Source organism: Hyla sarda, chromosome 3 (assembly GCF_029499605.1).
Source record: "Hyla sarda isolate aHylSar1 chromosome 3, aHylSar1.hap1, whole genome shotgun sequence".
Lineage (NCBI taxonomy): Eukaryota > Metazoa > Chordata > Amphibia > Anura > Hylidae > Hyla > Hyla sarda.
This window is the reverse complement of record NC_079191.1, coordinates 39,642,504-39,669,896: the sequence shown is the minus strand read 5'-3', so window position 1 is coordinate 39,669,896 and position 27,393 is coordinate 39,642,504. Positions and strand designations below refer to the sequence as shown.

Here is a 27,393-nt window from a genome sequence, read left to right as displayed (position 1 = left end):
TCTGACTGGGACCTGGGGGTGGTGGACTTGTAGACTTGTGGCTACTTGACTGACTTGAAGCCTCCTCTGGACTCCAGACACTGTTAGGACTTGACTGCACTGGACCTCAACAAAGACTTGACTGGAAATCAAAGGAGCGAGCTACCTCCTCCCAGGGCTTATATGGGGGAGACAAGGAGGGGTCCCATAGGTCACATGGTCACTGATACCTCACTGGGTTACAATCACAAGACACTGGTTCTGAAAGCTATAACACATTACAAGTATAATACACTGGATAACATATATACAAGTGAATACAGAAGGGGAACAGGTGCAGGGGGCCCAGGGGACACTGCAGGGAGGCTTCCTGACAGGGCAGCTAGGGTACAGAGGTACAACTCCTGTACTGGGCCACCACATTATAATCATAACCACCGCCCACACTTCACACCACCTTTCTCGTTCTCTTTTTTTTTTTATTTTTTCATTTGTTCATATTTTTTCTCCCACGTTCCTCCCACCTATATCTGTCTGTCTCTTCTCGTTCTGTCATTTTCCCCTGGTGATTTGCTGGGACTGCTTTCCCACACTCTCTCAGCCACAATTATTACATTACCGCACAAGCTCGCTGGAGTGTCTCATCACATTTCCCTTCTTTCCTGTAAAATGCCAGGCAGTGCTAGTGCATTAGCATGTACAGGCTATAATTGTGGCGCTAGTATGGTTGTTGTTTCATAACGTTACTCTTTTGGAGTTTTCCAACCAAGAACTTTGGCCTGGTTTATCAAAACTAAGTAAAAATAAAAAAGCAAAAAAAAAAAAAAACCTTTTAGGGTACGTTCACGTGTACGCAGATTTGATGCGCAGGATTTTCTGCTGCAGATTTCAATGTAAATGAAATGACTGAGCGCAGCTTCTAATCTGCAGTTACAAATCCTGCGCATCAAATCTGCGCAGGATCCAGTACGTGTGAACGTTCCCTTAGGGTGTATTCACACATACAGTATCCTGTGCAGATTTGATGCGCAGGATTTAAGGCGAGATAAAGTGTTCAGTCATTTAGTTTACATTGAAATCTGTAGCATGAAATCCTGCACATCAAATCTGCGCAAGATACCGTACGTGTGAATAGACCCTAAAAGATGTACTATAAGGGATGTTGCAAACCATATGATGCGGATTCACAAGGTGTGCAACCATTAAAACTATTTTATTTTTTTTGTTCCAGCAGCAGGGGTAGTTTGGGGAACTGAACTTATCAAACATGTACCCCATGTCCACAGGATAGGGAATAAGTGTCTAACTGTGGGGGGTTCGACTGCTGGGATGCCCCATGATCTCCTAACAGGGCCCAGTCAACGTACCCATCCCCAGGGCTCTCCGGCCTCCACCTTCCTGGAGGAGTACAAGTGACAGCCCGTTACGCCAATGACCGGCCGCAGCGATGTTCCACCTCAGCCAGTGACTGACTGAATGGCCAATCACTTGTTCTCATACAGTAAGGTGGGGGCCTAGACTGCCCTGAGGATGTGTACATAGACGAGGCCCAAGCAGTCGGATCCCCACTCTATGCTGTGGATAGAGGATACGTTTCTGATAAGTTCAATTCTCCGGACTACCTCTTTAATACTAGCAAAAAAGAGGCATGCTTTGGAGGTATGGGGAGAGAGGGGTAATTTCCCAATTTTCTGGGCAATGTATCAACTTAAATGAGTTTAAAAAGATAGGTTGATAAATAAATAGATAAATAAGTCTAAACTGATTATTTCAACTTAAAAAGGTTGGCCACTTTTACCACGACTTTTACTTTAAAGGGGTACTCCGCTGCCCAAGCGGTCGGAACATTTTGTTCCAAACGCTTGGAGCCGGCAGCGGGGTCGTGACGTCACGGCCACACCCCCTTGTGATGTCGCACCACACCGCCTCAATGCAACTCAATTGGAGGGGGCGTGATGGCCACCACACCTCCTCCTTCAGTAGACTTTCATTGAGGGGGTGTGGTGTGACGTCACAGGGGGCGTGGCAGTGATATTACGACCACGCTCTTTGCAACCAGTGTTCTAAACAAATGCAGGGGGCTGCACAGAGATCGCTGGGGTCCAAGCGATCTCTATCCTTTGGATAGGGGATAAGAGGTCTGTGGGCGGAGTACCCCTTTAACCCTGCTGGGAGTATGATATATAACTTACACATACTCTGAGGCTTCTATGTGAGCCTGTTCTGTCACATCTCCCGACTTCTCTCCTGCACGGTCTTCTGTCTCCGTATACAGCCGGATGGTTAATCACCAATACATGGTGGCCTATGGAGGAGAACGTGATACTCGTCACCGTGCCTCCTCCATAGCAGTATATTGCGCTCGAGCAAGGAGCGCAGGCGCAGTGGAGTTGGCGGGGTGACGTGTATTGCCGCAGGCTCCTCCATGGGCAGCCATGTATGGACGATAAGCCATCCGGCTGCTCGGTGACAAAAGACCGAGCAGGGAATGTGCCAGAACAAGGCCACATAGAAGCCTCGGAGTATGTGAAAGTAATACATCATACTCACAGCAGTGTTATATTGAAAGTTGTGCAAAATGTGGCCAACCCCTTTTAACATATTCCAAATGTACAAGCATTCCTGTCCTGTATTAGAGAATTATAAATGTACTAATCCCCCATGTGTCTGCTTTATTTTCCCCGGTTGCCCTTGGTTACGACCATCCACTGAGACGGTCGCACATGCTCAGTTCAACTGCATATTGCTTATTAGCCTCTACTTTGTATGTAAGTGTGATGTCCCAGTACGGGATATGCATCTCACAGTCCTATCAGCTTGAGTCCCTGCACGTCCCCAGGGCTCACCTGGACTGCACCCCTATAATCTGTATAATTGTATATTACAGTGATCCCTCAACATACGATGGTAATATGTTCCAAATGGACCATCATTTGTTGAAACCATCGTATGTTGAGGGATCCGTGCAATGTAAAGTATAGGACAGTGGTCTACAACCTGCGGACCTCCAGATGTTGCAAAACTACAACATCCAGCATGCCCGGACAGCCAACGGCTGTCCGGGCATGCTGGGAGTTGTAGTTTTGCAACATCTGGAGGTCTGCAGGTTGAAGACCACTGATATAGGAAGTTGTACTCACCTGTCCCTGCCGCTCCGGGCCATCACCGCTGCCCTGGATGTCGCCTTCCATCGCTGTCGCCACGTCCCCGGGGTGTCCTCGACCCTCCGGCAAGGCCTCTGCTTCCCCGGCATTCTCGCTCTCCGTCGCCGCCATCACGTCGCTACGCACGCCGCTCCTATTGGATGATGGGACGGCGTGCGCAGCGACTTGATGGCGACGATAAGAGCGCCGACGATGGAGGGGATCCCAAAGAGGACGTGCCGGAGCCCCGAGGACAGGTAAGTGATCGTCAGCGGACCACCCGGGGCACCGTAAACGGCTATCCGGTGGCAGGTTAAGCAGTCTGTGCTGCTGGATAGCCGTTTATGCGATGGCCCCGACATACAAAAGCATCGTATGTTGATGCTGCCTTCAACATTCGATGGCCTCTGAGAGGCCATCGTATCTTGAAATGATCGTATGTCGGGGCCATCGTAGGTTGGGGGGTTACTGTATGTGTAGAGGACCTTTGATATGGTCACATGGTTATTAGTCACATGATAATGGTTGTCATATATTAAAGTCACATGTTTTGTTACCCAGAGAGCACCAGGTAGCCAGATGACCCGCAGCTAGCCTATGGGCTCCTTGCTCAGTCCCCCTTTATAAGAGGGTGAGGTACTATAATCACTCTCTTAGATCCTAAGGTCAAGTCCAGTCCAGACGTCTCAGAGCCAGTGTCCAGCACATCTGGAGGCCTCAAGCCTAAATTACAGCCATAAGTCAGTAAGTCAAGTCATCTCTGTCTGCCATATCTAACTTCAGTCAAGTCAAGTCAGTTATAGTCAGCGTGGCTGTGCTAAACTCTGTCAAAGCCACTGCAAGTCCCAGCAAGCTGCGAGGTCCCCTGTGTATTGGTCCCCTTTCTGGGATCCTGGCCAAGCTGTAAAGACTGTATACATCTGTCTACCTCAGTAAAGCTTCCGTTAACCCTGGCCTGGCCTTGGACTCCTATTTGCCCTGCCTAAACTAGGACAAGCGGTGCTACTGTTTGGGTGGTTCTCGGTTAAAACCACGCCCTGGCGTCACGAACATTTAGGAGTTAACACCATCTGCCCCTGGGCTACAACATCTGCCCCATCCACCTCACTTCACACCCTGACACCACATAAACAAGGGGGATTGTGGGAAAGTTTGAGCTCTGTTGCCTGGCAGCAGCAGGGTCACAGTTCAGAGAGGAAACCAGGAAGTGATCAGATCCATGGGGGAGAGAAGAACAGTACAGAGATGGAGGTCATTATACCTAAAAACAGCACATTTGTCCTCTTATATCAGTGTTTACCAACCAGGGTTCCTCCAGCTGTTTCCAAACTACAATTCCCCGCATGCCTGGACATGTTTATAGGAAAGTGTTACCCATTGGCTGTCCGGCCATGCTGGAAGTTATAGTTTTGCAACAGCTTGAGGCAGCCTGGTTGGGAAACACCGTCCTATAAAAAAATGAAAGGTGTATCTAAAGGATAGGGGATAAGATGTCTGATTGCGGGGGTCCCATCGCTGGGGCAAGTCTAAGGGAGGGTGTGTGACTTACATATACTTGCGGAGAACCCCTTTAAATATATACAGTGACCCCCCCGACTTACGATGGCCCCGACATACGATCATTTCAACATACGATGGCCTCTCAGAGGCAGCATCAACATACAATGCTTTTGTATGTTGGGGCCATCGCATAAACGGCTATCCGGCAGTGCAGACTGCTTCAGCTGCTGCCGGATAGCCGTTTACGGTGCCCCGTGTGGTCCGGTGATGTCTCTTACCTGTCCTCGGGGCTCCGGCGCGTCCTCTTCGGGATCCCCTGCATCGTCGGCGCTCTCCATCGTCGTCATCACGTCGCTGCGCACGCCGTCCCGTCATCCAATTGGAGCGGCGTGCGTAGCGACGTGATGGCGGCGACGGAGACCGAGGATGCCGGGGAAGCAGAGGCCTTGCCGGAGCGTCGGGGACACCTCGGGGACGTGGCGACAGCGATGGAAGGCGACATCCATGGCAGCGGTGACGGTCCGGATCGGCGGGGACAGGTGAGTACGACTTCCTCTAACAGTGGTCTTCAACCTGCGAACTTCCAGATGTTGCAAAACTATAACACCCAGCATGCCCAGACAGCCAACGGCTGTCCGGGCATGCTGGGTGTTGTAGTTTTGCAACATCTGGAGGTCCGCAGGTTGTAGACCACTGTCCTATACTTTACATTGCATGGATCCCTCAACATACGATGGTTTCAACAAACGATGGTCCATTTGGAGCGGATTACCATCGTATGTTGAGGGACCACTGTATATATATATATATATATATATATATATATATATATATATATTATCACCTAGTTTGTGTCAGAGGGAAGAAGGGAAGAAGAAAAATCACATCACAAAGCCCCCTTATTCTTCACATAAAGGGGCTAAATAAGAACAGAAATATTCTGCAGATCCCATTTAACCTTCAAGGAAACTCGACCTTCCAACTCAAACTTAGAAAAACTCACCAGAGACCAGGAACCTGAGACGTGTCTGACAGCGGGGCCGTCTTCTCTGCAGGAGGTGTAGGAGAGCTGATCCTGATTTATCTATGAAGAGTTTGGCTGAGGTCACAAGACCCATACAATGCATGTCAGTCAGCCCGCTCCTCACTGACGTCCATGCGCCCTGGCCTCCGCTGACCTCTTTGGAGGCCTTTTCACACCTTAAAATTATCAATCAATAATTCAATCAATACAGGAAATACAGCAACTAATTGACATCTGCTACTTCTCTTCATGTCTGCTTCACCAGACAGTACTGCCTGGCACCCAGCTTTTGCAGTCTCCTGAAGAGAATATTTGTCTGGTAAAGAAGACATATTGGAGCTTTTCAGGAGACTGGGAAAGTTGGGTGGCACTGCCTCAGCACTGCCATGCCCTCTCCCTGCCCCATACTGATTTTTGTCTGCCCCCTCCCTTCACTCTTCTCTTAGCTTTCGATACATCTTCTCTCCCCCAACCGCCCCATCCCCATATCCCTGTCCACACTCCAACTATTCACTGCACCTGCCTGTCAGGCAGTTAAATCATACTTTATCATGCTGTTGGTCTGTCGGCAGGATGTTTAAGGGTATTTTACGCTGCAGTTCCCCCAGTGACCCGATCCATTTTGTGCATCCAGCTGTTGCCACTCCCCATTCCCCCGCCTCGCTCCGCCCCTGGTCTGCTTGCAGCGGCAATGCGCCGCAACAAGCAGCCACACAGGGGGCCTGCAAGTCGGCGAGTGCACTCTGACATCGCGGAGCAGCCGCGATGTCTGAGTGCACTGCGCATGTGGACTGTACTCAGACATTGTGGCTGCTCCGTGATGTCTGAGTATACTGCACATTCCCAGTGAACTCAGACTTTGCGGCTTGTCCGTGATGTCAGAATGGACTCAGCGACTAGCAGGCCCCCTGTGTGGCTGCTCGTAGTGGTGGATTGCTGCTGCGAGCAGGCAAGGGGAGGGGTGAGGCGGGGGAATGGGGGGTGGCAACTGCTGGAAGTACAAAATGGGTCGGGTCACCAGCGGATCCGCAGAGTAAAATACGCTGCGGATCCATTACGAGTGACCCTACCCTAAAACTCCCAAGCAATCTCCATCCATACTCCCTGACCTCTGCTGATAGCCTGCAATCCCTTCTGATCACTTCATAGATGACAGTGAAGAAATTAGTATAACTTTAAAAAAAAAGAATATGTAAAGCATTTCTTACACCACATTTTGAGACAGCTTTCTCTAAGTAAATATTTCACTCCCACTCTAAGAAACTGACTGGGAATGTATGCCGAGACAGAAGGAAAGCCTACCCATCTGCAGACAGCTGATTTCAGGTTATTGCTCCTTCATAGATTTCTGGCTTGGCATACATTCCCAGTCAGTTTCTAAGACCCTGAGTAAGACTGAAACACTGACTTTCAAGAGAAAGCTACCTGAGAAGGTGATGTGAGAGCTGCTTTACATATCCTTTCTCCCCAGAATTCCCAGTGGAGAATCAATAGCTTTTAAGGGTCTATTCACACAATGGTATTTCCGCAAGCAGAAATTCTGCCATGTGAATAGACCCTTAGTCTCTCTCCACACATCTTTGTGACTCTCTCTTTAAGGAGAAACGTTACCCCTTTTCACAAGCAGTTAGGCCATGTTCACATTTCCGGAATGTCCGCACGGAAAATCTATATGCGGACATTGCGGAGAGAGCGGCACCGGCATAACATGCTGGCGCTAAGACCGCACAGGAATGCGTACCGCGCGGACTGCGCACAAAGAATCAACGTGTTCATTCTTTGTGCAGACACAGAAAATGGAATTTCCATGCTGGAATCAATGGGACTCTGCTGCTCCGGAATCTCTGCACGGAGATTCTGGCCATGTGATCATGGCCTTACTGTGAGCTTGATCATGTTACTCCTCCTTGACCAGTGACTTACAGATCTTCCTGACACCAGGGAGGAGGAATCTTGCAGCCCGAGATCAAGAAGGTCTTTTTTTTATAAAAGCATTTTAAGATCCATATAGAACTGACACCAAGTATTTCTGAATTCATTTTGTTTGCTGGTTTAAATGTAATACTGGTACCGGCCTCCTAGGATCCATACTGGCTGGTTAAATGGTTTTTGACCAGGAGGCGTAGGCAAGCTCAGCAATGTTCTGTATCGACATTAAATTCCTACAATTCCGATGCAAAAATATTTGTTTTGTCGTTTTCTTCTCCTCGCCTTTTAAGAGTCATAACTTTATTTTTCCACTTTATTTTCCTTTCTGTCTGTCCACAGTGCTCTCTGCTGACACCTCTGTCCATGTCAGGAACTGTCTAGAGCAGGAGAGGTTTGCTATTGGGATTTGCTCCTAAAATGTCGGCAGAGAGCACTGTGGCCAGACAGAAAGGAAATTAAAAAAATAAAGGAACTTTCTGTGGAGCACACAACAGCTTATAAGTACTGGAAGGATTAAAGGAAATCTGTCACCAGTGTCACCTGCACTAACCTGTCGGTACCGACATATAGTGCAGGTGACACTGATGACAACGATACTTACCTTGTCCCAATCCGTGCAGGGGATCTCCTATAATCTCCTCCGTTATCTTTAGCTCCGGCCCAGCTTGGGGCACGGGGGGAGCTTAGTGACATCACTGCTGCTGTTCTCCAGCAGAGGGAGCCAGCAGAGAGCAGCAGCGGCTTGGGGCATGGGCGGAGCTTAGTGACATCACTGCTGCTGTTCTCCAGCAGAGGGAGCCAGCAGAGAGCAGAAACGGCTTTAGGCACGGGGGGAGCTTAGTTACATCACTGCTGCTGTTCTCCAGCAGAGGGAGCCAGCAGAGAGCAGGGGCATGGGCGGAGCTTAGTGACGTCACCTCTGCAGGGTCTTGCTGCTAGAGAACAGCAGCGGTGACGTCACTAAGCTCCGCCCATGCTCCAAACTGCGCCGGAGCTAAAGTTGACGGAGGAGGTTACCGGAGATCCCCTGCACGGAACGGGACAAGATAAGTACCGTTGTCATCAGTGTCACCTGCACTATATGTCGGTACCAACAGGTATAGTGCAGGTGACACTGGTGACAGATTTCCATTAAGATTTTTAAATAGAAATAATTTACAAATCTGTTTCACTTTATGGTGTCAGTTGATTTAATTATTTATTTATATATTTTTTTCAACAGAGTACCCCTTTAATTTTTTTTTTTTTTTTGGGGGGGGGAGGGGCTTATTCACTTTTCTTCAAAACTTTTTTATTATTTTTTTTTTTTTAGATTTCTATGTCCCCACAGGGGACTTTTTATAGGAATCTATTGACTGGTATTACTGGTCAGGGCTATTCATAAGTATTGATCACAGCATCTGAAGGGTTAATGGCGTACATTAGCGCAAATCGCTGGTGTCCACCGTTAGCGGTTGGTCCCCAGCTGCTGCCATCTTTACTTTACTGTGTTGGTAGACACGGTGATTGCGGAACCCTGTGACATACATATACATCACATCATGTGTCCTCTAGGGGTTAAACGCCTTGTGAGAAATTTACCATTGGTCCTTGTGTGTAGTTGCTTTTCGCCGCATTTATTTTAAATTTTTTTAATTTTGTGAATTTGGGGCGAAATTTCTGAAAGAAGGCTGTGAGATTAAAAACATCTAAGGAAGCCTTTGTCTAGAGCTCTGCTTAGGGTAGTGTAGATTTGCAAATTTTTCTGTGTTTTGTGTTGCATATTTCCGAAAAAAAAAAAATTTGGGGCATAGTCCCTCCACTCAAATTTAGCTCAAAGCTCGGTAGGAATTTAGGATGGTCTTCCTCTTCTTCCGGGGATTGACTTGAGAAACCCTTGTCTCAGTTCAGTAAACACAACATAAATGAATATAAACCAATGAACAGATTTATATTCAGTGTTTGGGAGTCCCTGCTTGATCAGCTGCAGCACATACCGCACACAACGCTCCTATTAAAGGGGTACTCCGGTGGAAAACAATATTTTTGGTGCCAGAAAGTTAAACAGATTTGTAAATTACTTCTATTTAAAAATCTTAATCCTTCCAGTACTTATCAGCTGCTGTATTCTCAACAGGAAGTTCTTTTCTTTTTGAATTTATTTTCTGTCTGACCACAAGTGCTCTCTGCTGACACCTATGTCTATGTCAGGGACTGTCCAGAGCAGGATAGGTTTGCTATGGGGATTTGCTCCTGCTCTGCACAGTTCCTAACGCGGACCGAGGTGTCGGAAGAGAGCACTGTGGTCAGACAGAAAGGAAATTCAAAAAGAAAATAACTTTCTCTGATTATACAGCAGCTGATAAGTACTGGAAGGATTAAGATTTTTAAATAGAAGTCATTTACGAATCTGTTCTTTCACAGGAGTACCCCTTTAAGTTATACAGCCAGGATTCACTATTGTGGCAAATTTATGAACTATATAAGAGTTTCAAACATGCTATGGTATATACTAGGGCTTCCCAACCAGTATGCCTCCAGCTGTTGCAAAACTACAACTCCCAGCATGCCTGGACAGCCAAAGGCTGTCCGGGCATGCTGGGAGTTGTAGTTTTTCAACAGCTGAAGGCACTTTGATTGGGAATTACAGATACAGACATATACAGTCATGGTCGTAAATGTTGACACCCCTTATATTTTCCAAGAAAATGAAGTATTTCTCACAGAAAAGGATTGCAGTAACACATGTTTTGCTATACACATGTTTATTCCCTTTGTGTGTGTTGGAACTAACCAAAAAAGGGAGGAAAAAAAGCAAATTGGACATAATGTCACCAAACTCCAAAAATGGGCTGGACAAAAATATTCGCACCCATAACTTAATATTTGGTTGCACACCCTTTGGAAAAAATAACTGAAATCAGTTGCTTCCTATAACCATCAATAAGCTTCTTACACCTCTCAGCCGGAATGTTGGACCACTCTTCCTTTGCAAACTGCTCCAGGGCTCTCTTATTGGAAGGCGCCTTTTCCCAACAGCAATTTTAAGATCTCTCCACAGGTGTTCAATGGGATTTAGTTCTGGACTCATTGCTGGCCACTTCAGAACTCTCCAGCGCTTTGTTGTCATCCATTTCTGGGGGCTTTTTGACGTATGTTTGGGGTCATTGTCCTGCTGGAAGACCCAAGATCTCAGACGCAAATTGGGCTTTCTGACACTGGGCTGTACAGTGCGACCCAAAATCCGTTGGTAATCCTCAGATTTCATGATGCCTTGTACACATTCAAGACACCCAGTGCCAGAGGCAGCAAAACAACCCCAAAACATCATTGACCTCCACCATATTTCACTGTAGGTACTGTGTTCTTTTCTTTGTAGGCCTCATTCCGTTTTATGTAAACAGTAGAATGATGGGCTTTACCAAAAATCTGTATCTTGGTCTCATCTGTCTACAAGACGTTTTCCCAGAAGGATTTTGGCTTACTCAAGTTCAGTTTGGCAAAATGTAGTCTTTCTTTTATGTCTCTGTGTCAGCAGTGGGGTCCTCCTGGGTCTCCTCCATAGCATTTCATTTCATTTAAATGTTGATGGATAGTTTGCGCTGACACTGATGCTCCTTGAGCCTGCAGGACAGCTTGAATATCTTTGGAACTTGTTTGAGGTTGCTTATCCACCATCCGGACTATCCTGCGTTGACACCATTCATCAATTTCTCTCTTTCATCCACGCCCAGGGAGATTAGCTACAGTGCCATGGGTCGCAAACTTCTTGATAATGTTGCGCACTGTGGACAAAGGCAAATTTAGATCTCTGGAGATGGACTTGATTGTTGATATTTTTCCACAATTTTGGTTCTCAAGTCCTCAGACAGTTCTCTTCTCCTCTTTCTGTTGTCCATGCTTAGTGTGGCACACACAGACATGCAATGCAAAGACTAAGTGAACTTCTCTCCTTTTTATCTGCTTTCAGGTGGGATTTTTATATTGCCCACACCTGTTACTTGCCCCAGGGGAATTTAAAGGAGCATCACATGCTTGAAGCAATCTTATTTCTCCATAATTTTAATAGGGTGCCAATAATTTTGTCCAGCCCATTTTTGGAGTTTGGTGACATTATGTCCAATTTGCTTTTTTTCCTCCCTTTTTTGGTTTAGTTCCAATATACACAAAGGGAATAAACATGTGTATAGCAAAACATGTGTTACTGCAATCCTTTTCTGTGAGAAATACTTCCTTTCTTGAAAAATTTCAGGGGTGCCAACATTTACGGCCATGACTGTACATATTTATCAAGGGATATACATTTAACATAGAGTCTGAAGTAATACAGCAATACTGTCAACATCGTGACTAGTCTCTAACATACTGTCCTAAATTGGGTTTGCATATACATAAATTGCGCAGTATTAATATGCACGCAGCTCATGTCAGCCTGAAAAATGATCCCTCCGGGATATATACATTTATTATGGCTCGTGGCAAACATGATCTGGCAATAGGGATCATGGATTGATACAATGTTATTAAGATCCTGTTGAATTCCTTTACGAAGTTTCTTTAGAATCATAATAGAATCATTTGTTGATAAATATAAATATTTACAGTATAATCAGCGTATATGAAAATGTACATCATAGGAATTACACTGGGTGTATGACTGTAACCATCTGTGAATTATTTTAGGAATGTATAAGGCTGATGTTTTTTCTTCTGCCGTGTTTTTTTTTTTCTTTTCTTTTACAAGTTTGTGGTGATTAAAGGGGTTATCCAGGAAAAAACATTTTTTTATATATCGACTGGCTCCAGAAAGTTAAACAGATATGTAAATTACTTCTATTAAAAAATCTTAATGCTTTCAGCACTTATGAGCTTCTGAAGTTGAGTTGTTCTTTTCTGTCTAAGTGCTCTCTGATTACATGTGTCTCGGGAACCGCCCAGTTTAGAAGCAAATCCCCATAGCAAACCTCTTCTAAACTGGGTGGTTCCCGAGACACGTGTCATCAGAGAGCACTTAGACAGAAAAGAACAACCTTAACTTCAGAAGCTCATAAATACTGAAATCATTAAGATTTTTTAATAGAAGTAATTTACAAATCTGTTTAACTTTTGGAGCCAGTTAATATATAAAAAAAAAGTTTTTTCCTGGATAACCCCTTTAAGTGCTCAGGGCGAGATTTCCAAAATCGCAGCATTTTGAAGGTATAGTGTCTTTTTTGGGGCAATTATGCATTCATATAAAACATTTTAGTCAGTCAGGGTCTCAGTGCTAAGCTTCTTTTTGCTTCATACCCCTGCGGCATTATAGTCCATGAAATGAGAATGGAGCGAGAATGCTGCCGTCCCCTTCACCCGGCTATATCTAGAGATTGGTGGGGGTCTCAGCACTGACACTTTTCTAAATGACACTAAAGCTTTACAGGGATTATCCAATGATTAAAAGATATCCCTTGTCCAGAGGATAGTTATACCAGCTGATCGGTGGGAGGGTCCAGCAGAGGACGCTTTTCTCCTGAGTGAAACCGAGCAGTGAGCAAGTCTTGGCCTTTGCATTATTCACTGTTTATGGGACCCTTAGCATTGACAATTTTACTGTTTGACTATGTTGGGAGGTTCAACAGAAAGTGATTGAATTGGCAACTAAACATGGGTGCTGGCGATCCACTCAATTGGGGGACAAGGGACCTATGTTCTCATGATCAGGAGGGATCCTAGTGGCGGAACCCTCACTGATCAACTATGTATCCTCTATCCTGTGGGATTACCAAGACGTGTCATCTAGATTGCCACTTAGTATTTTTGTCTGTTGTGGTCTACATTAAAGAGGTACTCCGCCCTTAGACATCTTATGCCCTATCCAAAGGATTGGGAATAAGATGTCTGATCGTGGGGGGTCCTGCCGCTGGGGACCCCCGCAATCTCGGCTGCGGCACTCCAGACATCTGGTGCAGGGAGCGAACTTCACTCCGTGCCGGATGACTGGCGATGCGAGGAGGAGACCATGCTCCCTCATGCAAGTCTATGGGAGGGAGCGTGATGGCCATCACGTCCCATCTCATAGACTTGCATTGATGGTGTGCGGCCATGACGTCCCGAGCCTCCGGCTCTGCACCCGACACTCTAAACAAACGCGGAGTGCAGTAGGGAGATTGTGGGGGAAAGATGTCTAGGGGCAGAGTACCCCTTTAAAAGCTTTACCCTAAAAAGAATGCCCCATTAAAACAACCTCTATCCATTTGCCTTTATGAAGGCTTATAGAAGTCAAGGAGGGGGGGGGGGGGGGTCTTCCATTTGGGACCACTCTCTATCAGCCAGAGCACAAAACTACTGCAGTAGAGATTTAGCTCTGGTGGACTTAATGTTGGTATATTGTAATGAACTTACCTTGCCTTGCTCCTGTGCCACATCTGATCCTAACAGGGTGCCATCAGGAGTGTCCCTAAGTTGCCTCAGTGACCGGTTCTGTATGGCACAGGGCCGTGCATCACTATACTAAAGGCCTGGACAGGCTAATCAGGGGATGGAATTGCTCACATCCCCCAAGAGTGGGATATTTAAACTGGTAGCTGTATTGCTTCACTGACTGTGATTGTGGATAATTCACTTTACTTACATTTTTGTTTCTTGAGCTTTTTGTGGCCTGACCTCTGCTTGTGAACTTACCTTGCCTTTGGCTGCTGACTTTGTACTTTACTGTTCTCTAGGTTTGACCCTTGATTTTCCTGTCTCTGCTTTTGATTCTGATTTTGTACTATGCTTCCCTCTAGATTAAGATTTTCTGGCTTGTCCATTTCTGGCTTGCAGATTTTGCACTGTTTCACCCATGTGATGCTTACCTGGCCTGTCTGACTTTCTTTGATGTCCCATGTCAAGGACCGTTGGCTAGTTGCGGGTCGCCATTTAGGATGGATCATCCAAGTAGGTAGGGACAGTGGTTCTGAATGAGCTTAGATCTGCGCTGTTCTTATCTGTTGACACGCATTACAGTAAAGTCCTTTTAGCAGTCTTTGCTTGATTTATCATTTGCACAAAATGTTAGTATTTTCGCAGAATCAATGTGTTTTTGCAAAACCACCCAGTTTCACATTGACATCATGTCCAATCTTACCTACCGGCAACTTTGTTATGCATACATTTATTGGTCTGCTCTAAAATATAGCTGATGAATGGACTGAGGAACGTAATATTTTTGATAGAAAATCTTACGGTCAGAAGGTTGGGGGTAGGAAAAATTGACTGTTTGCCAAAATGAATCATGTTGGTACTTACATTTAGCTTTCTCCTCTATAAAATATTATAAAACCAGTGCAATCGGTGTCACAATGTCATTCTGTGTGTAAGTGAGGTCAGATGTTTAGCCGTTGCCCAAAGTAAAAAGGTGACTATAGCTACTACATCTTGTGGATTCTGCCAGCAGGTTCCCACAATGCAATGTCTATGGGGACTGCTGTTTATTGGAGAGTTTTGGGTGGTCATTGTCTGAATGATATTTCACCTGACATTGGTCCAATATGGATGGAAAGCATTGGGAAAAAATTCTGTAATTTTGACTATGACATCGCCTCTTTTGCTGCTTTTTCCTATGGTGGGGGGCGAACACAACCGACCAACACTTCTAGACCTGGCAATGGACAGAGGTGAAGTGTAGGCTTGTTCTTACTTCTAAAATCCAAAATTGCAAACATTCTTCCATCTCTTAACCTAAAAATACACTGCGGTTGTTTTGTAGGACAATCAGTATTTTCAGGAATTTGTAAGGCAATTGTGTTGTCTAATAATTTTCTTCTAAATCTGTTTCTGTAAGAATGTTATTAATCTCCAGTACTGTATTTAGCTAAGTGATTTGCTTTCTCCATTATAAAATATAATATGAGGGAAAATTGCAACGAGTTACTAATGAGAGATCATTTTGGGACATTGAGCCATTCTTTGCAATAAAACACAAATCAGGCTTTAGTCATTTACTGATATAGCTACTAGTGTAGTTAGTCCCATAAACTTAAAGGGATACTCTGGAGAAAACAAAATAGTATTCAAATCAACTGGTGCAAGAAAGTAATACAAATTTGAAAATCACTTCTATTTTGAAATCTTAAAGGGGTCCTCCACTGGAAAACATTTCTTTTTTAATCAACTGGTGCCAGAAAGTTAAACAGATTTGTAAATTACGTCTATTTAAAAATATTAACCCTCCCAGTACTTATGAGCTGCTGTATACTACAGAGAAAGTTCTTCTCTTTTTTGAATTTCCTTTCTGTCTGGCCACAAGTGCTCTCTGCTGACACCTCTGTCCATTTTAGGAACTGTCCAGAGCAGGTGTAAATCCCCATAGCAAACCTATCCTACTCTGGACAGTTCCTGACATGGACGGAGGTGTCAGCAGAGAGCACTTGTGGTCAGACAGAAAGGAAGTTCAAAAAAAGAGTAGAACTTCCTCTGTAGTATACAGCAGCTGATAAGTACTGGAAGAATTAAGATTGTTAAACAGAAGTCATTTACAAATCTGTTTAACTTTCTGGCATCAGTTGATAAAAAAAATGTTTTCCAGTGGAGTACCCCTTTAACCTCTTAAGGACGCAGGGCGTATGGATACGCCCTGCATCCCGAGTCCTTAAGGACGCAGGGCGTATCCATACGCCCGTGGGAATTCCGGCCCCCACTGCTAGCCGGTTGGGGACCGGAGCCGGATGCCTGCTGAAATCGTTCAGCAGGCATCCCGGCATATCGCCCAGGGGGGTCATTATGCCCCCCCATGTCGGCGATCGCCACAGATCGCTGGAGAATTCAGTCCAGCGATTTGCGGCGATTCCCGGTCAATCGGGTCTCCAGTGACCCGGTGACCCGGAATTACTGGCTGTTCGGGGCCGTCTCTGACGGCCCCGAACAGCCAGAGCCTGCAGGGGTGACGTGGCACTGATGCCACCTCACGATCGCCCTGATTCGTCGGCCGGATTACCGGCCGACCAATCAGGGCGCCTGCTGCGGGCGTCACTCCCGCACCCGCCCCGCCCCTCTTCCGGAGGGCGTGAGCGGGTGCGGGAAGACGACCCCGGGTGCTGGGGACCCCGATCCCCGGCGTCCATGTTGGGATCGGGGCCCCAGGAGCGACGGCGGCGGCGAGGGACAGTCCAGTGATGAAGCAACAGCAGGAGGTGAGTTACAGCCTCCTGCTGTTGCTTAGCAACAGCTCCCAGCATGCAAAAAGGGCATGCTGGGAGCTGTAGTTATGCAACAGCAGGAGGCAGACCACCACAACTCCCAGCATTCCCTTATGGGCATGCTGAGACTTATGGTTTTGCAACAGCTGGAGGCACATTATTTCTATGGAAAAGTGTACCTTCAGCTGTTGTATAACTACAACTCCCAGCTTGCACAAACAGCTAAAGTGCATGCTGGGAGTTGTAGTGGTGCATCTGCTGGTTGCATAACTACAACTCCCAGCATGCCCGTTGGCTGTCGGTGACTGCTGAGAGTTGTAGTTTTGCAACAGCTGAAGGCACACTGGTTGTGAAACTTAGAGTTTTTTTTTTTTACCTAACTCAGTGTTTCACGACCGGTGTGCCTCCAGCAGTTGCAAACTACAACTCCCAGCAGTCACCTTACACCATGCACCGTACATGCTGGGAGTTGTAGTTTTGCAACAGCTGGAGGCACACTGGTTTTGAAACACTGAGTAAGGTCACAAACTCCGTGATACATAACCAGTGTGCCTACAGCTGTTGCAAAACTAAAACTCTCAGCTTGTACAGTCTGTCAGCGCATGCTGGGAGTTTTAGTTTTGCAACAGCTGGAGGTCCCCCCCAATGTGAATGCACAGGGTACACTCACATGGGCGGAGGCTTACAGTAGGTATCGGGCTGCAAGTTTGAGCTGCAGCAAATTTTCTGCAACAGCTCAAACTGCCAGCGAGAAACTACTGTGAACCCCCGCCCATGTGACTGTACCCTAAAAACACTACACTACACTAACACAAAAAATAAAATAAAAAGTAAAAAACACTACATACACACATACCCCTACACAGCCCCCCTCCCCTCCCCAATAGAAATGAAAAACATCTGGTACGCCATAGTTTCCAAAACGGAGCCTCCAGCTGTTGCAAAACAGCTTTTGCAACAGCTGGAGGCCCCCTGTTTGGGAATCACTGGCGTAGAATACCCCTATGTCCACCCCTATGCAATCCCTAATTTAGGCCTCAAATGCGCATGGCGCTCTCACTTTGGAGCCCTGTCGTATTTCAAGGCAACAGTTAAGGGTCACATATGGGGTATCGCCGTACTCGGGAGAAATTGGGCTTCAAATTTTGGGGGATATTTTCTGCTTTTACCCTTTTTAAAAATGTAAAGTTTTTGGGAAAAGAAGCATTTTAGGTAAAATTTTTTTTATTTTTTTTACATATGCAATAGTCGTGAAACGCCTGTGGGGTATTAAGGTTCACTTAACCCCTTGTTACGTTCCCCGAGGGGTCTATTTTCCAAAATGGTATGCCATGTGGGTATTTTTTGCGGTCCTGGCACCATAGGGGCTTCCTAAATGCGGCATGCCCCCAGAGCAAAATTTGCTTTCAAAAAGCCAAATGTGACTCCTTCTCTTCTGAGACCTGTAGTGCGCCAACAGAGCACTTTTCACCCCCATATGGGGTGTTTTCTGAATCGGGAGAAATTTGGTCTTCAAATTTTGGGGGATATTTTCTGCTTTAACCCTTTGTATAAATGTAAATTTTTTGGGAAACCAAGCATTTTAGGTAAATTTTTTTATTTTTTTTTACATATGCAAAAGTCGTGAAACACCTGTAGGGTATTAAGGTTCACTTAACCCCTTGTTACGTTCCCCGAGGGGTCTAGTTTCCAAAATGGTATGCCATGTGTTTTTTTTTTGCTATCCTGGCACCATAGGGGCTTCCTAAATGCGGCATGCCCCCAGAGCAAAATTTGCTTTCAAAAAGCCAAATGTTACTCCTTCTCTTCTGAGACCTGTAGTGCGCCAGCAGAGCACTTTTCACCCCCATATGGGGTGTTTTCTGAATCGGGAGAAATTGGGCTTCAAATTTTGGGGTGTATTTTCTGCTATTACCCTTTTTAAAAATGTAAAACTTTAGGGAAACCAAGCATTTTAGGTAAAAAAATTATTTTTTTTTTACATATGCAAAAGTCGTGAATCACCTGTGGGGTATTAAGGTTCACATTACCCCTTGTTACGTTCCCCGAGGGGTCTAGTTTCCAAAATGGTATGCCATGTTGGGTTTTTTGCAGTTCTGGCATCATAGGGGCTTCCTAAAGGTGACATGCCCCCCAAAAACCATTTGACGCTCCTTCCCTTTTGAGCCCTCTACTGCGCCCACCGAACACTTTACATAGACATATGAGGTATGTCCTTACTCGAGAGAAATTGGGTTTCAAATACAAGTAAAAATTTTCTCCTTTTACCCCTAGCAAAAATTCAAAAATTGGGTCTACAAGAACAAGCGAGTGTAAAAAATGAAGATTGTGTATTTTCTCCTTCACTTTGCTGCTATTCCTGTGAAACCCGTAAAGGGTTAAAACGCTTACTGAATGTCATTTTGAATACTTTCGGGGGTGCAGTTTTTATAATGGGGTCTTTTATGGGGTATTTCTAATATGAAGACCCTTCAAATCCACTTCAAACCTGAACTGGTCCCTGAAAAAAAGCGAGTTTCAAAATTTTGTGAAAAATTGGAAAATTGCTGCAGAACTTTGAAGCCCTCTGGTGTCTTCCAAAAGTAAAAACTCATCAATTTTATGATGCAAATATAAAGTACACATATTGTATATGTGAATAAAAAAAAATTATTTTGAATATCCATTTTCCTTACAAGCAGAGAGCTTCAAAGTTAGAAAAATGCAAAATTTTCAAATTTTTCATCAAATTTTGGGATTTTTCACCAAGAAAGGATGCAAGTTACCAAAAAATTTTACCACTACGTTAAAGTAGAATATGTCACGAAAAAACAATCTCGGAATCAGAATGATAACTAAAAGCATTCCAGAGTTATTAATGCTTAAAGTGACAGTGGTCAGAATTGCAAAAAATGGCCGAGTCCTTAAGGTGAAAAAGGGCTCAGTCCTTAAGGGGTTAAAGGGGTTATCCAGGAAAAAAACTTTTTTTTTACATATCAACTTGCTCCAGAAAGTTAAACAGATTTGTAAATTACTTCTATTAAAAAATCTTAAACCTTTCAGTACTTATGAGCTTCTGAATTTAAGGTTGTTCTTTTCTGTCTAAGTGCTCTCTGATGACACGTGTCTCGGGAACTGCATAGAGTAGAAGAGGTTTGCTATGGGGATTTGCTTCTAAACTGGGCGGTTCCCGAGACACGTGTCATCAGAGAGCACTTAGACAGAAAAGAACAACCTTAACTTCAGAAGCTCATAAGTACTGAAAGGATTAAGATTTTTTTATAGAAGTAATTTACAAATCTGTTTAACTTTCTGGAGCCAGTTGATGTATAAAAAAAAAGTTTTTTCCTGGATAACTTTAAGCCTTCCATTACTTATCAGCTGCTGTATGCTCCATAGGAAGTTGTGTAGTCATTTCAAGTCTGACCACAATGCTCTCTGCTGCCACCTCTCTCCTTGTCAGGAACTGTTCAGGGCAGGAGCAAATCCCCATAGCAAAGCCCTCTTTCTCTGGACAGTTCCTGATATGGACCGATGTGGCAGTAGGGAGCACTGTGTCAGCAACATGACTTCCCAGGGGTATACAATAGTAAGTAGTCCAGAATACATATTTTATTGCTATACTAGAATTTACACCACCAGTGTAGGATCGTGCTGAATTTATAAAGAGACGCACACCTTTTGATAAATCTAGGTGCACCTAAAGCTTCTTATGGGGCAGCAATGGAAATCGACACTAGTGCGGAGCTGATGTAGAGTTCAACTACAATTTACACCTGCTAAGAGCTGTAAGTTGTGGTAAATTTGTTGTGGTGGGGGAGGAAGATCCCTTCACACAAAGCCACACACTCTGTGCTAAGCCACACCCATTTGGCAAGCATGGAGCAAATTGGCAAAAAGGGGCACATTTTGTGCACTAACCCGATGTCCTTTGCATTTTTTTTTTCTTCAATTATGCAGTATTCCATTTTTGTGTATACATCTTCAAGGCAAACCATGTCTCCGTCTCTATGGTTACAGACAACAAACAAACCATGTGTAGTCTGATTTTGCATGTTGGGCAACAAAATGTTTAAGAAATATAAAAGCAAGAATAATAATACACAACCAAAAAGAAAACTGAAGACATAGTCACATGAAAACTGTAGGTGTTTGACAGATGATATCTGTATCAAAATAAAAGTACCGGAAAAAAACAAAAACATATATATATATATATATATATATATATATATATTTCATCATTAAAGAGATGTCACACACAAAAAACTATTACATAAGCCACATAAAAAAAAAGAAAGAAAACAAAACAGCTGGGATACTAAGGTTTAGACCAACAATTACCATAAGTCAAGGTACTGCCCCATTATGTATATCCAATATCAAACATAAGGTAGGGTGCATACAGCGTAGTGAGGCCCCACCTCAGTAATACACAAATCTGACGCGTTTTGCAAACTTGCTTCATCAGGGAATAACTCTCCTTTCTTTACATACTACCCTTATGCATATGGTCATACATATGTCAATGTGACCACTTAACATCAGTATTTCCCAACAAGGGTGCCTCCAGGTGTTGCAAAACTACAACTTCCAGCATGCTCGGAATTTGTTGTTTTGCAACAGCTTCAGGCATACTTTTTGGGAAGCTCTGCTTTACATCTTGCATTGGTCTAATCCTCAGTGTCCATGCATTTTTGTTTTCTTCCTTCTTTTATTTGGATTATGTAAGTTTTTTGTGTGTGACACCTTTACAATGATGAAATAAATATATACATGATATAACACAATAATAATTATATATATATATATATATATATATATATATATATATATATAAAAATATCATAAAATGTTGCAGTATCTTGTAATACCTTTTTTATTGGACAAACAGCATTTTGTAGAGACAAGCTTTCGGGATTCCTCCCTTTATCAAGTCCAAAGGAATCCCGAAAGTTTGTCTCTACAAAATGCTGTTAGTCCAATAAAAAAGGTATTACAAGATACTGCAACATTTTATGATTTGCATCACTGGACTAATACAGCTACTCAAATTTACTATATATATATATATATATATATATATATATATATATATATATATGTAAATAATTATTATTGTGTTATATTATGTATATATTTATTTCATCATTAAAAAGGTGTCACACACAAAAAACTATATAACATTTTCTGTATTTTTTTTTTCTACAAAAATCCTACTATGGAAAATCACCCATGTGACATTATATGGAGCACTTATGGGCATGGTCTTCCCTTTTCTCCCTTTGTCTTATTGTTGGTTGATATTGGCCTCATATATCAGTTTCCAAAGGACAATAAATCTTCTCACTTTTCCCATTTGTATGATACCCGATCGGCAGCAAATTGAACATTGGTTTTCTGAAGAGGTTGTACGGTTCCCCTCGAAGCGTCACTCATAGGCACGTCCCTTATACATTTCCACTATGTGTGTCCTACACGGGTTTAAATTTAACTCGTGTCAATCAAACTAATGCAGATTGAGCATGTTCTTCTAGTCGATGTAAAGGGCATTGCTCGGCATGCTGGTGACCTCTTGATGTAATGCATTTTTATGGAGCTGCTGACTTTTCCAGTCTAGGGCAGAAGTGTCTGGGGATCACTGTGATTGACTTATTTGTGATTGACCTTTCTATTGGTGTCATTCTCTGCAATGAGCCTGCTAGAACACACTAGGCTTATGCCTGTTATCCAAGAATGACATTGACTTGGGGTTTATAGCTTTCTGTGTTGTCGGTGAATGCATTTCATGGAGACAATGGGTTTTAGCATTACAATTCATTGCAAACTTAAGGCAATATTTTTTTATTTTTGGATTGCTTGACTTGCTGGCTTATAGTTATGTTAAGGTGACTTGTTCCGTCCTCGCTACAGGTTACCCCGTGGTGTGTGTAGTCTGACATGCAGATAAACCGCCCTATTCTTCAATAGACAAGACTGTATGGTGAAGTCTGTAGATTTATTGAATCATAGGAAATAAGCCCGGGGCGAAACTAGAAAACAATAGAGCAGAAAACACGAATAAACACATGTTCGTATGCAACTAACATATCAATGTATTACGAGACAGCTGAAACATAACATGTAATAACATGGATGACATGAGGAGAGCTGGTCTGGTTACAACTTAAAGGGGTATTCCGCTGCTCAGTGTTTGGAACAAACTGTTCTGAATGAAGAGCCACTGCCGGGTACTCGTGATGTCATAGCCCCATCCCCTCATGATGTCACGCCCCACCCCCTCAATGCAAATCCATTGGGAGAGGGCGTGACAGCCGCCACGCCCCCTCCCATAGACTTGCATTGAGGGGGCGGGACGTGACATTGAGAGGGGATGGGGCTATGACATCACGAGCTCCCGGAAGCGGCTCTTCATTCAGAACATTACACCACGAGCTCCTGGTGCCGGCTCCAGCGTTCGGAACAGTTTGTTCCAAACGCTGAGTAGCGGAGTACCCCTTTAAGTTGTAACCAGACCACCTCTCCTCATGTCATCCATGTTATTACAAACGCTGAGCAGCAGAGTACCCCTTTAAGACAGTGCAGCTGCTGCTCCTAAACATAAGAGTCTGTGTAGCTGGAAGCAGCTGTGGCTGAGAAAAACTGTGGGGCAAGTCCATAAGCTTACCAGTGATGCTGCCGCATGGGACAATGATGGATGCAGTCTTTCCCTTCTTAGCACAGTCTGTAATGGAGTTCTCTTTCCCAGAATGCTTCACTTCACTGAGGAGGAATGGAAGGAGCAGAGGGACAAAACACTGAAAGGCAAAGTTTACAGTACTTAAAGATGCTGGAGGCATGACACTCCCCATCTGGTATCCATGGATGCCACCAATTTAGTCTTCAAAAGATAGAAGCAAAATTAGTTCAGATATTGGTCTGAGAAACAACTTGGACTCACTTCCTTTGCTATTTTCACTTCTACTTTGCGAACATTTCCATCCTCACTAGGGAATGTTTTGGTGACTAAGCCAAGAGGCCAATGGTTTCTTTGAGCTTTTGACAGTCTTTTAAGAACAATGTCACCATCTTTTACGTTAGGCTTGGTGATTTGCCATTTGCTCCAGGGTTGCAATGTAGATAAATACTGTTTACGCCATTTGTCTCAGAAGGTATTTGCAAGGCTTTGCACTTGTCTCCATTGACGTTTATACAAATCTTAGACATCAAATTCTCCTGGAGAAGCATTGAATGTCCCGTTTTTTTGAGTAAGCAAAATGGAAGGAGTCAATAAGAGGTTCCTCTGGATCACTATGGACTGGGGTGAGAGGTCCTGCATTTACTATAGCTACAATTTCTGCCATAAAGGTAATTAGACTTTCATGGGTGAGTCTTGTTGTGCCCAACTGTAGAAATATAGAGTCAAGAATTCTTCGAACTATGCCAATCATTCTTTCCCAGGAGCCTCCCATATGTGAAGAGTGCGGTGGGTTGAATGTCCATATGCAACTTTGGTTACTCAAGAATTTCTCAACACTTTTGTAGTCCACATTTGAAATAATTTTGAATTCTTTGGCTGTTCCAACAAAATTAGTACCTCTGTCAGAACAAATGTGTTTGACAGGGCCTCGGATAGCAATAAAACATCTGAGAGCATTAATGAAGCTGAGGTGTCTAGGGACTCCATGACCTCTATATGAATAGCTCTGATAGACATACAGGTAAATAGAACTGCCCAGTGCTTACTGTTGGCCTGACCGCCTCTAGTACGTACAGTGGTGATTGACCAAGGTCGAAAAAAAAAAAAGGCCAACATTGGTGAAAGGAGGTTCTATGTCAAGCCTGTCTGCTGGCAGATTAGCCATCTTTTGTGTTTGATTTAGACCCCAAAGTTTGAGGCAGGTGATACATTTAAAGATGATACTGCTGATGAGCCTTTTTTCACCGATAATCCATAGGCCAACGGCTCTTAAAGCACCTTCTGTAAATAGTCTTCCTTGATGTCTGACCTCATTGTGGTAATGGTTAGTGTTGCTCGCGAATATTATTCGCGAATATCGCATATTTGCGAATTTGCGAATATTCGCGAATATAGCACTATATATTCGTAATTACGAATATTCATTTTTTTTTTTTTTGTAATTTTTTTTTTCACAGTACACATCACAGTGATCATCCCTCTCTGCTTCCAGCTTATGTGGTGTAATGAAGGCTCTAATACTACTGTGTGAGACTGGTGTGCGAATTTTCGCACATGTGAAAATTTGCACATGCTAATTTTCACATATGCGAATTTTGCTTATGCTAATTTTGGTATATGCTAATTTTTGCATACGCGAATTCTCGCATATGCGAAAATAAAACGCGAATAGTACGATATGCGAATTTAGCGAATATATGACGAATATTCGTCCATATATTCGCGAAATATCGCAAATTTGAATATGGCCTATGCTGCTCAACACTAGTAATGGTTCACAAGTAAAGCAGCAATATGGCAGTAACCAGGGATTATAAGAGGGTTTTTCTCTTTGAACTCCAGCTTTGCTTCCTTAAAGGGGTTATCCAAGAAAAAACTTTTTTTTTTATATATCAACTTTCTCCAGAAAGTTAAACAGATTTGTAAATTGCTTCTATTGAAAAAGTCTTAATTCTTTCAGTATTTATGAGCTGCTGAAGTTGAGTTGTTCTTTTCTGTCTAAGTGCTCTGTGACGACACCTGTCTCGGGAACTGTCCAGAATAGATGCAAATCCCCATAGCAAACCTCTTCTACTCTGTGGAACCATGGGTAATCCACTTCTATGGTAGGTTGTAGGGTAATTTTTGAACTATAGGGTTGACACCACTTGCTGTGTCAAGGTACCAAGTCCTTGTAAGTCCCCTTCAGATTTGGCAACTTGAAGTTCCATTAGTAAATCATTAAGTTCTCTGAGTTTCTGATAGCCTTTGTTGGTCCATCGGCTCACTACATGACAGGTCTAAGTCTCTGGTGACATTCTGAAAGGAAGTTCTCCAGGCTCTATAGCCTTCAGGACGATCATTGAACTTCACAATTCTTTTGCGACTAGTTCACACCATGTAAAAAACTTTGCAAAGTCCATTGTAGTCTGGTTAACAGCAGGATATACTGGTGGTGTATTGTACTACCCTGGTGAGAATATGGGGCATGGTCATACCTCTTAGTAGTCTCTTGGTTGTGCTGGCCAGTATCATACCGCCTTGGCGTCATGGGAGATGCAAGGGTGAGGTAATCTGACTTGACTGCTTGACCTGTAATGAGGTTATTACCAGTGGAGTTGCTCTCTTGCTTGTAGTTGACCCAGGATAGCACTTCATACTGCACTGGGCCTATTTCACTTATGGTACAATGTTCAGGTTTTTGTACTGGATCAGTATTGCTGTCTGAACCCGGGAGCTCATGTAAATACTCTGACGTGCGTTACAATGGATCTTGTGGTTTAAGCTTCATACCTGGTATGCTGTCACGTCTTAGTGTATCAGGGTACTCTATAGCCTCTAGGAACTCTGCTTCAGCAATGGTTGCTGCAGCTTCCTTTTCTGCAGCAAGTTTCTCTAATGTTGCTTCTAGCCGTTCCTTCTCTATTTTTACTTGCATTTCTTGCTCGGCGAATGCTGCTTGCATTTTAGCTGCTTCAGCTTTTGCAAGGGCAATGACCACTGCACTGCTAATAGATGAAGCTTTTGTGGAGACAGAAGCAACAGATCTGGATCTGTGTGAAGATTTCTGAGACATTGCGCCTTTAAGAAGATGCTTGACTGAGCAGAGAGTGCTGTATATCTGGTAGCTGCCCTATAGTAGGTCTCTGTGTCTTGTAACCCACTGGCTGGGTGGCCGCTGTTTCACTGTTCCGTCCTCGCTACACGTTACCCCGCGGTGTGTGTGTGTAGTCTGACATGCAGATAAACCGCCCTATTCTTCAATAGACAAGACTGTATGGTGAAGTCTGTAGATTTATTGAATCATAGGTAATAAGGACGCGGTGAAACTAGAAAACAATAGAGCAGAAAACGTGAGTAAACACATGTTCATATACAACTAACATATCAATGTATTACAAAATAGCTGAAACATAACATGTAATAACATGGATGACCTAAGGAGAGCTGGTCTGGTTACAACTTAAAGGGGTACTCCGCTGCTCAGCAACAAACTGTTCCGAACGCTGGAGCCGGAGCTCGTGACGTCATAGCCCTGCTCCCTCATGACGCCATGCCACACCGCCTCAATGCAAGTCTATATGACTCCCATAGACTTGCATTGAGGTGGCTGAGCGTGAAGTCATGAGGGGGCGGGGCTATGATGCCACAAGCTCCCGGCTCCAGCGTTCGAAACAGTTTGTTCCAGATGCTGAGCAGTGGAGTACCCCTTTAAGACTGTGCAGCTGCTGCTCCTAAAGAGCCTGTAGCTGGAAGCAGCTGCCATTGAGAAAAACCGTGGGGCAAGTCCATAAGCTTACCAGCGATGCTGCCACATGGGACAATGGAGGATGCAGTCTTTCCCTTCTTAGGCTGCATTTACATCTGGGTTTTACACTACGAGTGACCAGCGCTGAACTCCATTCACTTTACTCCAGTCAAACGGTGACTCCGGTCGGCTCATTTTTTACCTGAATCCAGTTTTGTGACCGGACCTAAAACCGTAGTATTCTAGGTCTGGTCACAAAACTGGATACAAGTCAAAAATGAGCCGACCGGAGTCACCGT

At 44.1% G+C, this 27,393-nt stretch overlaps 1 protein-coding gene across 11 annotated transcripts in view; it reads left to right on the top strand.

Annotated features, from left to right (window-relative positions):
- MYT1L (myelin transcription factor 1 like) overlaps positions 1-27,393 on the top strand; it is a 580,462-nt gene that overhangs the window by 98,560 nt on the left and 454,509 nt on the right. The window contains exon 1 of one of the 11 annotated variants that reach the window (XM_056564085.1): positions 4,353-4,373. The exons of the other annotated variants lie outside the window; for them this stretch is intronic. The gene's annotated coding sequence lies outside the window, so the exon portion shown is untranslated. Of the gene's footprint in view, positions 1-4,352; positions 4,374-27,393 lie in introns of those variants that run through there. 11 annotated transcript variants of the gene reach the window in all.